General features: G+C 43.0%; 1 protein-coding gene across 3 annotated transcripts in view; it reads right to left on the bottom strand.

The window, feature by feature from the left end:
• Positions 1-16,398, bottom strand: part of INPP1 (inositol polyphosphate-1-phosphatase) — a 30,622-nt gene extending 14,224 nt beyond the window's left edge. The window contains exon 1 of one of the 3 annotated variants that reach the window (XM_055121316.1): positions 16,048-16,398. The gene's annotated coding sequence lies outside the window, so the exon portion shown is untranslated. Of the gene's footprint in view, positions 1-15,396; positions 15,556-15,638; positions 15,866-16,047 lie in introns of those variants that run through there. The other 2 variants (XM_055121317.1, XM_055121318.1) reach the window with 2 other exon arrangements.
• Positions 16,399-17,260: the final 862 nt, after the last annotated feature.

Here is a 17,260-nt window from a genome sequence, read left to right as displayed (position 1 = left end):
CATAATCCTGAGAACTATGTAACCCTCCACATGGTGATTCAATAAAATTTAAATTTAAAAAAAATAATAATAAAATAAAAAATTTTAAAAAAAATTATTGCATCACCGTGAGATAGTTACAAGCTTTTATGTATGGGTTACAATCGCACAATGATCAATCACCTACCCCTCCACCAGTGCACATTCCCCACCACCAATATCCCAGGTATATCCCCCCTTTTCCACCTTCCCCCACAGGCAGGATGTTTTAAAAAGTGAATGACTGCATGGGCTTGGAAGCAGTATTAAAGTGGTGTTCTTTTTTTTTTTTTTTAACCTACCTCTCCGCCCCTCTCGAAAAGCCCGGCAAGCTACCGAGAGTATCTAGCCCACATGGCAGAGCCTGGCAAGCTACCCATGCATATTGGATATGCCAAAAACAGTAACAATAAGTCTCTCAATGAGAGACGTTACTGATGCCCGCTCGAACAAATTGGTGAGCAACAGGATGACAGTGGCAATGACAGCGAACCTAGGCAGGAAGAAGGGAGATGTGGGAAAGGAGTTAGCTATCAATTCTGGGACAACTTTCTACAACACTAAGTACCACATCAGCAAGTACCATTGTGTTCCACAAGACTCAGAAGCCATGAGCTAGTCTGTCAGATGATCTGCCAGCCACCTTCTTCCTATTAAAAGAGTCTCACATAAAATAAAATGTTGAAGTACAAAAAGATAGTACTGAGGGGCAAGGCACTTGCCTTGTACAAACACAGCTGACCCCAGTTCAATCCCAGGCACTCCTTCTGGACCCCCAGGCACTGATAGAGTGATTCCTGAGTACAGAGCTAGGAGTAAACCCTGAACATAGTAAGATATGACTTAGTGGTAAGGTTCATGCCTTGCATGCCAGAGGCCCTGAATTTAATACCCAGTATCCCCTTCTGTTGCCACTCCCCACCCCGCCACACACACATACTTCACCGAAGTTTCACTATCTATGCTTTTCTTCTAACAAAAAACATTTAATTCAGTGATGCAAAGTATGTAACTTGTTAGGACTTGAAAAATTTTGACTCTTAAGAGCATTGTGCTCTTGTATCTGGATTTACCTACTGCAATTTACCTTGCAATTAGAGAGACACTTCTCCTTTTTCCACAGTACGAAAGCTTTAATCATTTCTACCTCAATGTTGTGAGGATTATAGTCAAGGAAACTGAAGCTTTGAGAGGTGAAGTAACTTATTCAGTTACACAACATGGAGTGGATGGGTTCAGAATCAGCCCGACACATGAGCCCATGCTCCTTATCATCCTAGTTTTCTTCTTTTAAAAAAGGTTCCCTTTTCAATTAGCTGTAGGAAGTCAGGAATAACATTATAAAGAAGTTTATACAATGGAGTGAAATGTGAATTGTCATAGTTTGTTTGTTTGTTGGGTTTGGGGCCACACTTGGCAGTACTCTGTGTTTACTCCTGGCTCTGTGCTCAGGGCTCCTGGTAGTGTTTGGAAGACCATCTGGGGTGTCAGGGATGTAACTTGGGTTGGTTACATGCAAGGCAAGTGTCCTACCCCTGTACTATATCTCTCAGGTCCTATGTCATAATTTGTCTTAAAATAGGTCACTAAATGGAATATTTTCCTAAGGCTATGGATCAACAGTCTTAAGAATTATGTACATACTTAACAATAATAAAAGGAAAGTGAACAAAAATAATCAGTCATCCTTCTTCACTATTAGAGGAAAAAAAAAAACAGTTTTATGCTCCTGGGCAGAGGAGCTCCTCTAGCAATTTTCTGCCTCCAAGTTCAGCCTAATGGATTGGTGCAATGGCCTGCACAGCTCAGGAGCCCCAGGACTGTAGCTAGCAGTGACTGAGAGAGCTATGCAGTGTGCCAGGGACTGATTTCAGGACCTTAAACATAATAGACATTTGCTCTACCATTTGATCCTACCATTTGAATTCCTAAGCCTTAGGTTTTTTTTTTAGTTATTACTGAGTACATTGCTTTATAATGTCACAAAAATTTTAGATATGCAACATTATAAATAAAAGACTTTAAGTTCACCACTAGAAGTTCAAGTCTATCTATGACAATAGAGTTGCCTTCCCTCCTTTGAGCCAGATTTATCTATCCTCATTTCCCCTTCCCTTCTTATAACTCCTAACTTGGTCTTATATTTCAAGTTATTTTTTTTAATTTGGCTCATTCCCTTCTTTATAAGGCATGTGTATGTGAACTCTTACATACATGGTTTATACATATGGTTTTGCCTTTGTCCATCTAACTTACTTGGCTAAGCATAATACCAAGGTCCATCCATGATGCTATCTGTAGAGGAGAGAATTCTGTGTGTATAGTAAACTACATGTAGTATTATATATATATATATATATATATATATAGTGACTGCATAGCCTTCAATTGTTTATACATCTCATTTACCCAATCACCAGTTGGACAATCAGGTTACTTTTGAAGTTAGAGCTAACGTCATGCTGAGTGAAGCTGTGAATAGAGGTCAATAGGTTGCTCAGGGGCGTGCAAGCAAGGGGGTTGCCCAAAAATAAGTTGGAGAATGATCCTTAGAGATGCCGCTGCCTTTATGCCTTAATTGCATAAAGAGTCAGAGTTGAGTTAAAATATTTTTCCACAGGAAGAATTAATAGTACAGTAGCAAAAAAAAAGTCCTATCCTATAGATAAACATGCATCTGGGGGCTGGAGTGATAGCACAGCGGGTAGGGCGTTTGTCTTGCATGCGGCCAACCCGGGTTTGAATCCCAGCATCCCATATGGTCCCCTGAGCACCGCCAGGGGTGGTTTCTGAGTGCACAGCCAGGAGTAATCCTTGTGCATTGCCAGGTGTGACCCAAAAAGAAAAAAAAAAACATGCATCTGATTATTAAGTATCGATCTGACATAACTTCCCATTTACTCTCAGCACACACTTCCCCTAGCGGATACTTAGGCTCCCTGTAAACCATCTTTGCTGAATAATAACTCGTCCATCAAGTTCTTCTGATGTCTCTTAGCCCATCCCTAATATAAAATTCTTCTCATATTAATTTACAGGGCTTCCATAACAAAATACCACAGATTGGATGATATAAACAACAACAAAAATGATTTCTCACAGTTCAAAAGACTGGAAGTACAAGACCAACCTGTGGGCAGGTTTGGTTTCTTCTAAAGTCTGTCTCCTTGGCTTGTGGCCACCTGCTTACTGTATTCTACGCGATTCCTCTGCGAGAGCACCCATGGGGCCTCTCCCTCTTCTTATAAAGACATCAGTCCCACTGGATTAGGGCCCGACTAAATGACCTCATTTCATCTTACGTGATATTTGAAAGAACTGTCTCCAAATACAGTCACATTAGGAGACCCTGGGGATTAGGGTAGTTAAACACAAACTTTTAAAGTATAATTTATCCTATAATTCTCCTGAAAGGCCTTTAAAATTCTGGTAAATGTCAATATAATCTATTTCCTTTGTATTTTAGTTTCTGGTCAAACAGTAAAAGTGGGTTAGAATTGTCTTCCCCATTTTTGTGGTCTATAAAATTTAATCCTGTGCAGCAAGTTTTCCCACACAAGGCTACTCACATTCATAGCCAAGCCAAATGATGGAGGTACGTTGAAGTAAACTCTCATAAGCCTTACATTGTGACAACATATGTGATTATATTGGAGCAGAGTAGTTTTATAAAGTGACATCTCTACCATCTCAGATAAAATGGCTATCTGTGTGTTAATATAAAATCGTCTCACAAAATAGTATCTTTAGCTTTTATGGAATTTTTATGTATCTAATTGGTAAGTTACTCATTATAATTAAGGTCCTTTTTTATTGAATCACCATGAGCTACACTTACAAAGCTTTCATATTTGAGTTTCAGTCTTACAATGACTGAACACCCATCCCTCCACCAGTGTATATTTTCTACCACCAATCCCTAGTATCCCTCCCTTCCCCATCCCATCTCACCCTCTGCCTCTATGGCAGATAATTTCCTTCTGACTCTCTCCTTACTTTGGGGCATTATGGTTTGCAATACAGACACTTTCAGCACACATCTCCCATCCCGGACGATCCCTCCAACCATCATTGACTTAGTGATCCCTTCTCTATCTCAGCTGCCTTCTCCCCCTGCTTATAAGGCAGACTTCCAAACATGGAGTAATCTTCCTGGCCCTGTCTCTACTGGGTGTTAGTCTCATATTATGATATTTTATATTCCACATATGAGTGTAGTCATTCTATGTCTCTCCCTCTCTTTCTGAATCATTTCACTTAGCATGATACTCTCCATGTAAGGTCCATTTTTGAAAGTGTGTATATATCAAGATTTTTTTTTCTTGGAAACCCAATCTTTCTTCAAAGACAAAATTTAGTCTTAATACCTAATTATTCTATTATTTCGTAGGAAGAGAGGAAGTTTGAAAGTCACAAACAGGAGGCCTGAAGGATAGCTCAGACGGCTGAGTGCATGCTTTCCATGAGGGAGGCTTGAGTTTAGTTCCTGGCACTCTCAGTCCTCTAAGCACTGCAGGAGCACCCTCAAGCACAGACCCAGGAATACCCGGATATAGTCCCAAATCCCCCTGACCCCCAACAAATAAAAAATAAAAGTCACAGATTAGTAATTTCATATTTTCCAAATGTAATCCATAGTGTAAGGTGTTTTTTGTTTATTTGTTTGTTTGTTTTGCTTTGGGGGAGCATCACCGATACACCTGGGTCTGCACTCAGGAATCACTCCTGGTGGTGCTCGGGGGAACATGGGATGCTGGGAATTGAACCTGGATCGGCCGCGTGCAAGGTAAACTCCCTACCCACTCTACTATTACTCCGGCTCCTGATATGTAAGTTTTGGAATCAGACTGGCCTAGAATCAAAGTCTGGCTCTTCTATTAACTAGTTGTATATCATCAGGTTACTTGCTTGCCCACTCTGAGAATCCCTTCTCTTAATATGAAGATAATACTTTGCAAGGCCTTCAAGAAGATCAAATGAAACAGTGAAAAGGACTCAGCTCTGAGCCTCGCATACAGAAGAAAACAAATGACAGCTTGATTGTGAAATCCAACTCCATGTAAGAAAGCCATGCATCCTCGCTGGAGAAAGTAAAAGATTGGCAACATGATATGGGTCACTACAATCGCTTCTGAAAATGTGCTAGTTCATTAAATCCAAAAAGCCGGGAACAACTTGTTATTCTTTGAATGACCCTGAAGACAGTTCCTTGTGCAGGCCAGCTCTGACTGCCTCGTGCTCGGGCGTGGGCGTGGGCGTGGGCGTGGCAGTGCTGGCTCCGGGGGTGGCATGAGTGCTCTGCCGGCACCACTGGCTCTCTAAGGATGACTGTAAAGACTCAGTCTCCTGTCAAGTAGGAATTCTAGAGCCAAGGACATTTGTTGGTGCGTGAAGAGCCTGCTTTCAGCATTACTGGGCTGTGCCCTTGTGTGGTTCCTGGCGAGGGAAGTGTGATGACATGGATTAGAGCCCTCCAACACAACACAACTATTCTCTGAGGAGACGGCAAGAGGCTCAGAGCATTTCCACGGACAACCGCTGCCTCCTACACAGAACCACAGATTTTTTTTTGCCCAACACACAGTGGCGTCACCGTCCCCCCGGCCGACACACACACATACACACTCCTCCTATCCTGAATTCAGACTTTCATTCATCTTTGGGGAACCAGCATTTTGAGACTTCTGCATAGCCCTGCCTGAGAGTTACTGCTGCGGGAATGGGAGGTGGGGGGGAGGGGGGGAGTCCTGGCTTTCAGGAAGTACCCAATGTCTTGTGAAGGTTTGTGGTGTCCCCTCCCCAGGAGACACAGCTGTCCTCGCTGTCCTCCGCGCCCTGAGGTGGGCACTGCTAAAGGGTGAGCGCCGGCTCTGCTTAGCTTACTTTAAACAAAGACCTCCTTCTTGTTCTCCCTCTGTACCATACTTGCAGTGGCTTCGGGGAGCAGTTGAAAGAATGGAAACTTCCCTGGCAGAAGTAGACCAGCACAAAGTATGTTTGGGTTCCAACTTCTTCAACTCTCAGAACAGCTAGGAGGGGCTCAAGTGTAATCTGCAGGGGCCAGAGAGATAGTACAGAGGGTAGGGCATTTGCCTTGCATGTAGCTGACCCAGGTTTGATACCTGGGATTCTATTTGGTCCCCAGAGAACCACCAGGGATGATTCCTGAGTGAAGAGCCAGGAGTAACCCCTGAGCGTTTCCAAGTATGACACCCCCCCAAATAAAACCAAACCAAAATAAATAAATAAAGTGCAACTTGCTACCCCAATGTCACTATTTAAAATGCTCACTACCTCCCTGGAGCTTAGGGAGGTACCACAGCTTGATTGAGGAATTACCATGTTACCTTTGGCTTATTGGAAATGAAACTGTCCTTGTATAAGGCTTCGTCAGCTTTCGTGCATTTGACCATCAAAGATAGGGGCCATATCCAATGCTTCAAGGCAGGGGGGGAGGGAGGGGGGGAGGGACAGCTGATGCTTGGCCCAGCATTGTAGATCTGACTGGTTTGGGCTTAGTGATACAATGCTCAAAGGCTATCAGGTCAATGCAGTGCTAGGGATCAAACTCAGGGAGCTAGGCATGTGCTCCCCCAACTTGAGCTATCTCCCCAGCCCTACCAAACATTCTTTTTTTCAGAATTCTTTAATTACGACGTTATAGGATAGCCTATATTTTGGGCCTGTTATTTTACTTTGCCCTCTGGGCTACTGCTGCCATCACCTTCTGAGCTCAGATTAAGTTTGGCGGCTCATTTCCTTCTTCAGTGCACTTAATCCAGTGCTCTCGAAAGACCAAGTTCTAGGCAGACAGTTACTCCACACATGCTTTTCTCTCTTTGCTTGGTAGGCCTTCCTGCTGCTTTTCTTGGGGGGCGGGAAGGGATGGGGTGCAGCAAGAGGATGGTGGTCACACCCAGGCATGCTCAGGGGTTATTCCTGGCTCTGTGTTCAGGAATCACTTCTGGTGAGCTCAGGGACCATACGGGATGCTGGGATCCCGTATGGTCATGGCCATGTTCAAGCAAAAGCCTGATCTGCTGTACTGTGGCACTAATCCTTGCTGCCTTTTATACGCAATGTTAACCCACCTTTTCAATATCAAGTTGAGGGCAAAAATCTTGAGCAGGGGCCTCACAAAATAGAGTACTGTTTGAATACTATTTGAACTGTTTGAGCCAATAAACACCTGAAATGAAAGCCTCTAACATCAGGAAAATGTGACTTAAAATCACAACAGGATACCACTGAATATCTAACGGAATAGCTGTAATTGATTTATTTTTTTTTAATTTTTATCAAATCACCATGAATTAGGTGGTTACAAAGTTATTTTGATTGAGTTTCAGGAGTACAAAGTTTCAACACAAATTCCCTTACCAATGTCTACTTCCCTCCACTAATGAGAATAGCTGTGATTTAAAAGCCGAAAATGAGATAGGTAGTACAGTGAGATAACACAGTGGGAAAGGCACTTGCCTTGCATGTGGCCAACCTGGGTTTGATCCCCAGCATCCTATATGGTCCCCCAAGCACCACCAGGAATGATTCTTAAATGCAGAGCCAGGAGTAAGGCCTGAACACTGCCAGGTGTGACCCCCCAGAAAACAAATAAAAAAACAGTAACAAAATAAAACTAAAAATGTTCAAATTTGGGTGACAGTGCTGATGTAAATAAAATTAGTGTGACTGTTTTGAAAAACTATTTGCAATTTATTGAATACAACCATGATATTCATGCATATGAATGATACTGAATCATTATTATGATCCAGTAATTCCCCATACAGATATTACCCAATAGAAATCCATGCACTAAGAATGAATTTTGGGAACACTTGGAGCAGCATCATTTATAATAAACGTACACTAGTAATCTAAATAACCACTGTGATAAAATGAAATAACCTATGTATATAGTAATAGTAAGAAACCAGATCTTACTATAAATTACTCATATGGTAAAGAAATACCCACACACCCTACAGTTTAAGAATAAATGTCTTAGGGGCTGGAGCGATAGCACAGCGGGTAGGGCATTTGCCTTGCACGCGGCCGACCCAGGTTCGAATCCCAGCATCCCATATGGTCCCCTGAGCACCGCCAGGAGTAATTCCTGAGTGTAGAACCAGGAGTAACCCCTGTGCATCACCGGGTGTGACCCAAAAAGCAAAAAAAAAAAAAAAAAAAAGAATAAATGTCTTAGTGGTATGGGAAACAGCACGGGTCATTGCACACAGACGTGCAAAAAAATAACATACTTCTGGGGGAACAAGTCAAGATATAAAAGATATGTGCTATGCAAGTTAACTGAAGTGGAAAACTTGATAAAACTTAAGTTATGATACCAGAAGTCACAGCAGTGTTACCCTTGGAAAAGAGGAGGTTATAAATGGGGTGGACAGACTAAGGGTTCTATTAGGCACTGGACACGTTCTGGGTCCGGTGATGACCACATGGATAGGCCAATCTATATAAGTGTATAGGTCTTGCACATTTCTGTGTATATATTTATAGTTCAAGAACAAAAATGTGTTTCTGTCTGTTTCCAAGTATCTGCATGGAAAGAGGAGAAACAGTTTTAACTATTGGTGCCTCCCGGAGCCATTCCTGACCCCCATCTTGGATACATGGACCCTGGGAGAGAGGAGGCGGCTCGTGTCTCTATCTCAGCTTCCCAACATTCTGTGCAATGGTGAGCTTGGTACCATGATCTGTTTGGCAGGGAGAGTTAAACATGTGCTATTTCTTAGACTTCTGTATACCTTAGTGGCGCTTCATGAATGTTGATTGATGACTATCTACTTTGCCTCATAAACACAGTATTTACTTTTGTCATCTTATATATTATATGTACTTACATAAAAGTCTACATACATATAATTCTAGACTCATTTATATAAGACAAAACAAGGCTATATCTGAATGATTAGCAATGACACCATATTTTTTTGAGTGCCAAATTAGAATCTAAAATTATCCTTTGCCGTTTAAGGGTAACCTAAATTAATTTAGTTAAGTAACCCAGTATAGTACGCAAAATTTGGTTTGTTAGAAAAGTCATTAAGATATGGTATATGTCAATTCACCTCTTTAACCTTCACATTTCTCCCTCCCACTTCCTAACCTTCAAATACTGTTGTCACCTATAGCATTTCTAAACTGCTGTATCCACCTCACCCAAGCTCTCTAAGGGACCACCTGAGACCACATACTCTAAGCAATAGCTCCCAAATAGGTGCTCAGTTCTCAAATTCTGTTCTGGTAGCTTGTAAATGAGAGACTGTGCTAAATAAAGCACTGGCTCACGAAATTAAGATGAAGAATTCATTGGGATACCTGTTAAAAATAAATATTTTATGGACCCCCTTTCACACACACACACACATATACATACACACACACAATAATTTAGTGGATCAGAGTGGAGGACACAGTAAGTGGCTTACCTGACTTTTACCTAACAATTTAAATAAATACTAGGCAATCTGCTCTTATTGGTATCCCCCAGCTACTGCAACTGAGGGTGAGAAACTTGGTCAGCTCAGGAGATTTCTAACAGAGATTAAATAATGGGGGAAAATGCACATTGGTGTGTATGTACAATAATACTAGCACAATACTTGCAAGAAGTAGGCCTTTCAAAGAGTTCTCAGATTGCATTTGAAAACCATAAAAACTTGAGGCTGGAGTGATAGCACAGCGGGTAGGGCATTTGTCTTGCAGGCAGCCAACCTGGGTTTGATTCCCAGCATCCCATATGGTCCCCTGAGCACGGCCAGGGGTAATTCCTGGGTGGAGAGCCAGGAGTGACCCCTGAGCATCGCTGGGTGTGATCCAAAAAGAAAAAAAAAACCAACCAAAAAAACATAAAAACTACTGCATTTAGACATACTTTCACATTTGAAATGACCATTTCAGGCCTCTTAGTTACAACATTTTCACTAAATAGAAGAGCTACTCATTTAGATATTTTTCTATCTGTTCTTTTCCAGTCATAGGCATAGACTTTTAGAGACTACAAGATGGTTTCACGAATATAAAAATTGAGGCTGATTCAGTGTAACACTCTTGGAAGTAATAAATATCATTTTAAAGATATTTGGAATATGTAATCACAATGTAATATGTAATGAATAATTCAAAGAAAGAAATGATGCAATATCCATAACTTATAAAATATTTTCCAGTAGAATATTATTTGTAGTTTGATAACTATTAACCAGACACTAGAATCTAGATATTAAATAACATTAAATGTTATTTAATGTTAAATAACATTATTTTGAACAGAACATATTTCTGTCATTTTATCGTCTGAACTCTTGAAGCACTAATTTTTGGCACCAACTCATTTAACACTAGACTTTTATTGTCTATATGGGCCAAGGGGTTGAGTGATATAAGAAGAGCCTTTATTTTGATCACAGGCTATGAGCTTCTACTTTGTCTTTAACCAACCACGTACGTATTCTTTATCACATGAAAAATTTTGATATAAATTTTACTGAAATATGTGCGAGAGACAGTACAGGGGTTCAGGCAAGCAACTGACCCTGGTTCGATTCCTGGCACTGCTTTTTGTCCCCAGAATCTACCAGGAGTGATCCCTGAGCACTGGCAGTGTGGCCCCAAAACAACAATAAAATATGTTTACTATAAAAACTAAAAAAAAATCATAGGTTTTTAAAATGTGCACAGTTTAGTAACCAGGGAAATAGTACAGTAGTGAGGTTGACTTGGGCAAGGCCAATCCCTGGTGTACCCTGGTGTAACTCCCCCCAAGCCCTGCCAAGAATGATCCTTGAACCCAGAGCCAGGAGTAAGCCCTGAACACTGTCAAGTATAGATCAAAATTAAAAGTTTTAATGCTTTCAGTGTTTATCATCCACCTAATGAGAGCATAATAAACCTTAATTAACAAAAAATGAAAAGGTTGTCCTAAGGGTATGAAAGTCAGTTGGGAAGGAGTTTGGGTACTAAGCTACCTGCCTTCAAGTTGATTTTGCATTCTGTATGTCACACTGAGTTTTAATGGTTGGCTTGTTTACAAATAAATAGTTCTGTTTAGAGCATATTTATATGTTACACATAAACAAATGTTCATGTATGTTTTCATGTAATAGAGTTCTTGTGTGGGTGGGAGTCTTTTGGATATCTTTTGGGGCACTATGATTCTCTCTCCAACAGGCTACTGACTTCCATTAGAATAGAGTGCATGTTTTCTTCCCCGAATTGCCTCAAGACAAACAGTAGGGGGCTGGAGCGATAGCATAGCAGGTAGGGCATTTGCCTGGCACACAGCCAACCAGGGTTCGATTCCCAGCATCCCATATGGTGCCCTGAGCACCGCCAGGAGTAATGCCTGAGTGCAGAGCCAGCAGTAACCCCTGTGCATTGCTGGGTGTGACCCAAAAAGGAAAAACAAGAAAAAGAAAAACAGTAGGAGCTCTATGACTTGATAGATTTTCATTCCTTTAGAGATAAACATGTTTTAAAGGATTTTTTTCACCAAAATTAATCTGGAAGTGATTATTTTATGCAAATTTAGGATTACAATTTGGAAGCACCATTAAAAGCAGTTATTTACAAAGCTTTCAGGAAGATAGCTACTACTTGTTTTCTGCAGTGATAAATAAATCACATGATCTAAAAATTAATCCCTGAATATTATAGTAAGAAAGCAGATGTCCTAGATTATGTTATTAAACATTCTGGCAGACTGTGTTAGCAGTATATCTGTTATCATTCTACTTCCAGTTTAGCAAGGCAAATATTTTTAACAGATGCTCAGAAATGTTGAGTAGAGCACAAGAGAATACTAGCATGTACACTGCCTTCAAAGGAACCCAAACAAACTGACAAAAGAATAGAGTTCCTCTCACTTGGACAGTTTAAAGTATAGTTCTGTGCCACATACTGATTTTTGGGTCAAAGACAAGTCACATGAATAAAGGTGATCCTGTATATTACCAGGTACAGGAAGCTCTACTATCTTGGTTTATGTAAGTACACTCTATGACATTTGCACAATGCATGACAAACATACCTGCACATTTCTGGGAGAATATTACTATTGTTAAACAGTTTATGACTATACTATAGACAGAAATGGCTTATTAAGGCCATGTCAATATATAAATATACTAAATGCTTTTGCATTTTTGCATTTTTGCATCCTGCAACCATAAATAAATGTCAAAAGCAGGTTTTAATTTCTTTTCTTGACTTGATTACTTAATTTTATTTCCCTTGTTCTTTGCTATTCATGAAGTTAATAATTCAAAATATATTTTTAAGATTTTTCAGAAGAAGTAGGGATTGTATGTAGCTCTTCAAATTCCAGGAACTACCTAAAGCAGTATTTTTAAATTTTTCATTATTTAAATTCAGTTATATTAACATAAACACAGATAAGTAATTTAGATTTTAAATAACTGTTAAAAATAAGCAAGCAAATAATGCTTCTTACAAAAATGAAAAGAAGAAAAAAATAAAAGAAAGAAAAAAATGAGGGAAGGAAGGTAGAAAGAAAAGAAATAGAGGGAGAGAAAGAAAGTCTAGAAATTGAAAGATAAGGAAAGGAAAATAACACTCAATGTGGTAATTCATCTTATCAACTTTTGCTCTCTCTTCTGTTTTGGTTTGTTTGCTTTTGGGGTCACACCAGGCAATCCTCGAGGGTTACTCCTGGCTCTGCAATTATTCCTGATGGTGCTTGGAGGACCATAAGGAATGCCAGGGATGGAATTCCCTGCAAGGCACACACGCTACCCACTGTACTATCACTCCAGCCTCTCGTTTTTGTTTTTTTTTTTTTTTTTGCTTTTTGGGTCACACCCGGCGATGCACAGGTGTTACTCCTGGCTCTGCACTCAGGAATCACTCCTGGCGGTGCTCAGGGGACCATATGGGATACTGGGAATCGAACCCCGGTCGGCCGCGTGCAAGGCAAACGCCCTACCCGCTGTGCTATTGCTCCAGCCCCCTCTCAAGTTCTTTTGTTTAACACTCAATTTTGTTGATTTGCTTTCAAATTAATGGACCTGCTTTATACCCAAGTAAAGATGTGCTTCTTTTGCATATGGTTTTTAATCATTTTAATAAAAGCCTGGCAAGCTACCCGTGGCGTATTTGATATGCCAAAAACAGTAACAACAAGTCTCAAGATGGAGACGTTACTGTTGCCCGCTTGAGCAAATCGATGAGCCACGGGATGACAGTGACAGTGACAGTGAATACAAGCAATTAGGCTAGACAGATAGCATAGGGGTTAAGGTGCATGTGGCCAACCTCACTGGAATCTGTCAGTACATGGACCCTGGGCCCTGCCAGGTGCATTCTAGAGAGCCCAGCAGCACAGGGCCTGAGCGGCACTGCATCTCTCATGGACCAACTGCTCTGCCAACTGGCCCCCGGGCCCTCTAGCACAACCTAACAGTCCTCCCCCTATAAAAACAAAAATTAGAAAGCAATGATTGTCATTAAAATTTGCCTGAATGTCTTCCCCAATCAGGAACATAGAAGAGGTAACAAATCTGTTATATAAAAAAGAAATTTTCAGACCTAATACTTTGCTGTGGATTACTAGTCACAGTAATCTGCATTAAAATTCCATTAATCTAATGTTCTTATAAAAGACCTTAAAATTAACATTTCATACCGCCTCAAAGAGACTAAACATGCAAAACGTTCAATCACCAGAAAGGTGACAAGAGATTATAAACATTTCAGATTTCCTAAATGGGCAACATCATTATACTAGTAAAGTCATGCCTTCCATTAGGAACATTTTCTCTATATCAATGCTAATAGGTAATGTCATCTCTTCATTCCAACAAGTTATTTCCCACCTGTGTTTTTCAAACTTGTCTTTTGTGTTTAATTTTTACTTGCCCTTTTAGCTTTTTTTGGCCTATTTTAAGTAACCTTTTTTTTTCTGCTTAGACATTAGACATTCTAAAAATTCCCAAGTTGCAACCAGGACATCTTTTTTTTTTTTTTAGTCATATTTTATCCCCACCCTCTACACTGGTAATAAATCTTTCAGGCAAGATGAAATAGAATAAGGCATTTTCTGGTGTCAGAGACAGAAATCTAAGAGGAAATGGACTCAGGGAGAAGTCTCAAAGGGCTGGGGTTTATGTTTTTCAAGCAGGAACCAAGGATTGAATTCCCCCAGCATCCCTGGGCACGGTAGAAAAACAAATCAGGAAGAAAAGAAAACATAAGGGGAAATACATATGTACTGAATAACTTTAGAACTTCTGCTTCACAGACATTTTTATGTCAAATAGGACTTTTTTTTCTTTAGAACTACCACAAGTATACCTATAATTTAAATCTATAATGAGATATTTCACATTAAGTTGCATGAGTCGAAGCTGCAATTTCCAAGCAAGTGGTAATTTACTACAAATGTTTGAAAAGCAGTGCTTATTCTGGGCAGAAGTGTAACTTTATGCTCTTTAATAATCATCTTCATGACCAAGAATAACTTGTAGAATAGTACCAAAAAAACCACAAAAGCTTAAAAATGCAGTAGGTTCTAAATTAGAATTTTTAAAGTCTTGAAAAAGAACTCTTTCATTACCTTCATTTCTCCCCTCTATTCCTTATTTTATTTTATTTTATTATTATTATTTTTTGCTTTTTGGGTCACTCCCAGCGATGCTCAGGGGTTACTCCTGGCTTTGCACTCAGGAATTACTCCTGGCGGTGCTTGGGGGACCATATGGGATGCCGGAGATCGAACCCGGGTCGGTCGCGTGCAAGGCAAACGCCCTACCCGCTGTGCTATCGCTCCGGCCCCTATTCCTTATTTTAAAAAGGGGGAAGGGGGGAAGGGGGGAGAGAGGGAGAGAAAGAGAGACAGAGAGAGAAACAGAGACAGAGAGAACTGGGCGGAGAGATAGTAACGTGGATAGTTTAACGAAGTGGGTAGGCTTGCCTGCAGCTGATGACCCCAGTTGCCTGGCCTGCAGCTGATGAGCCCAGCTGACAAGTGTTCGATCCCTGGCACTGCATATGAACCTTGAACCCCTACCAGGGGTAGCCTGAGCACAGTTGGGTGGATCCCACACAAAGGTAAAAATGGAGCACAGTTGGGTGGATCCCACACAAAGGTAAAAATGAGGGGCCTGAGAGATGGAACAGGGGTTAAGGGGCTTGCCTTGCAACCCGCCCATTCTCAAATCCCCAACACTGCTGAATGCTAGGTGTGGCCCACCTCCCCTACTAAGTAAAAACAAATGGATAAAAGGTAAAAATGAGATCACGTAGGTACTCCATCAAGCCAAAAATAGACCAATGGACTATTTTCACCACTAGACCATCAGACTCAAAAGATGTTTCATTCAAAGAGCGTGATATTCTTACGTGTCCGTAGTCTTAACCCTGCGTTGTGCTGAAGCGAGCGCCCTTCACACAGCGGCGGCCGATTAGCAACACCTTAAATTTAGCTTTACAACTTGCGGTCTCCAGAACTGACACTATGTTTCCTTCGTGTCCTTCCTTTTCCTTTCCTGTTTCGAGTCTCACGCTCATGACCTCCAGTGATTCCGGCAAACCCACGGTACGGAGTTCCAGCCCCCTCGGGCCACACTCTGGCCCTGTCTCACCTTTCCAAAGAGGCAAAGAAGGCGAAACCAGGGGGTTACGGACGCGTCCAGAGGCAGTCGCGTCCTGTTTATTCCGCGCGCATCCAGGCGCGCCGGACGCGTCGGAGCATCGCCAGAACGCGAGCCAGGGGCGTTTGACAGCTACGCCCTCTACCTGTGGGTCCCGGGCCACCCGGGCTCCCCACGACCGTCCTCGGCGTCGGCCACCGGGAAACGCGCCCGCCTTCTCGCTTTTGCCGGAGAGTGGCTCGCTGCTCTCCCTTCCCTCCCTCTGTATTTCTTTCCGCTCTCGCCCGCGAGCGGCTGCGCCCGGCGGGGCCGGGCCCGGGTGGGCAGCGTCGCCGCGGCCGACAGAGGTCAGCACCGGCCGGGCGGCGACCCCGGCACCCCCGCGCCCCGATCCACTCACCTGGCCCCGGGAGCGGCGCGCGGGGCTGCGGGGAGGACGCGGGTCCGAGGCGGCGGGCAGGGGCGCGGGCGGGAGGCTGCAGCGCGCCCTGCAGGAACGGAAGAGGTGGGGGAGGCGGCGCGGGGGCGCGGGCGGTGCCCCGAGGGGCGGCGGGCGCGGGCGGCTGGCGGGCTCGGCCCGGGCGGCGGGGCGGGCAGGGCGCCGAGGTCACGGCGGGGAGGCCCAGGCGGGGCGGGCGGGCGGCGCCGCCTCGCTCGGCCGCGGGTCCCCGACCTCGCCCGGGGCCCCCTCGCTCGCCGGCCCGGCGCTGCGGCGTGTCGACCGCGGTGACGCCCCGGGCATCCCACGCCCCCGGAGCCGGGCGCCCGCCACGTCACAAGAGGAACGTGACGAGGCAGAGCGAGTGCCGGCCGGGAACGGACTCGGACTCGGGGGTGCCCCCCGCAGCCTCCTGCTCGTGTGTGTGTGTGTGTGTGTGTGTGTGTGTCTGTGTGTCTGTGTGTGTGTCTCTGTCTGTATCTGTGTGTCTGTATGTGTGACTGTGTGAGTCTGCGTGTGTGACTCTGTGTGAGTCTGCATGAGTGTGTGTGATTGTGTGTGTGTCTGTGTCTGTATCTGTGTGTCTGTGTGTGTCTGTATGTGTGACTGTGTGAGTCTGTGTGTGTGACTGTGTGAGTCTGCGTGAGTGTGTGTGATTGTGTGTGTGTCTGTGTCTATGCACCTGTGTCTGTATGTGTTGTCTGTGAGTCTGTGTGTGTGAGTCTGTGTGTGTCTGTGTGTCTGTGTGAGTCAGTCTATATGTGTATCTGTGTGTCTGTGTGTGTGACTGTGTGTGAGTGTATGTGAGTCTGTATGTGAATCTGTGTGTGTGTCTGTGTCTGCGTGTCTGTGTGTGTCTGTCTGTCTGTGACTCTGTGTATCTGTCTGTGTGTCTTATGTGTTGTGTCTGTGTTTGTGAGTCTGTGTGTGTGAGTCTGTGTGTGTCTGTGTGGGTCTGTGTGTGTGAGAGTCTGTATGTGTGTCTATGTGTGAATCTATGTGTGAGTCTGTATCTGTGGGACTCTGTGTCTGTCTGTGTATGTATGTCTTTGTGTATGAGCCTCTTTGTGTCTCTGTGGGTCTGTGTGTGTCTGGGTCTGTATGGGTCTGTGTCTGTGTGGGTCTGTATGTGTGAATCTGTATGTGTGTCTGTGTGTGAATCTGTGTGTGTGTG

Source organism: Sorex araneus, chromosome X, assembly GCF_027595985.1.
Source record: "Sorex araneus isolate mSorAra2 chromosome X, mSorAra2.pri, whole genome shotgun sequence".
NCBI classification, from domain to species: Eukaryota; Metazoa; Chordata; class Mammalia; order Eulipotyphla; family Soricidae; genus Sorex; species Sorex araneus.
The sequence above is the reverse complement of the archived record's forward strand: the minus strand, read 5'-3'. Positions and strand labels throughout refer to the sequence as shown.